The sequence below is a fragment of the Clavelina lepadiformis genome, chromosome 3 (genome assembly GCF_947623445.1).
Source record: "Clavelina lepadiformis chromosome 3, kaClaLepa1.1, whole genome shotgun sequence".
In the NCBI taxonomy this organism is placed as follows: Eukaryota; Metazoa; Chordata; class Ascidiacea; order Aplousobranchia; family Clavelinidae; genus Clavelina; species Clavelina lepadiformis.
The window spans coordinates 15,214,197-15,214,608 of record NC_135242.1 but is presented as its reverse complement, the minus strand read 5'-3'; positions in this window follow the sequence as shown (position 1 = coordinate 15,214,608).

The following is a 412-nucleotide window of genomic DNA, read 5'->3' as shown; positions in this document are numbered from 1 at the left end:
TTCACATAGCAATATAGCCAAAGTAAATAAATAAAATACTTAAGCTGGTGTTATTTGAAGCGACTCTGTTGGCTCAGTTGTTGAATGGTTAGAGCGCTTGCCTTCCAATAAGGCAACATCTTAATAAGGAGGTTTGAAGTTTAGATTCAGCTTTCACAATTTATTGGAAATTATTGTTTCACAGTTACTGATATAATAAAGCTTGAACCTCTGTATATAACTGTTCACTGATTGAAGTGTGACTTAGATATCCTTTGTACACTCACAGTGAATGATCTAACTCTGTTCCAAGTCACAATTGGTAAAGATAAGTGGTTGAGTAGTGAATGATAAGCGTTATAAACAAAAAAAGTCTTGCATTCTCAATATGATGTAACAATCAACGCTATGTGAGTGGTAGGTTACTGGTTGT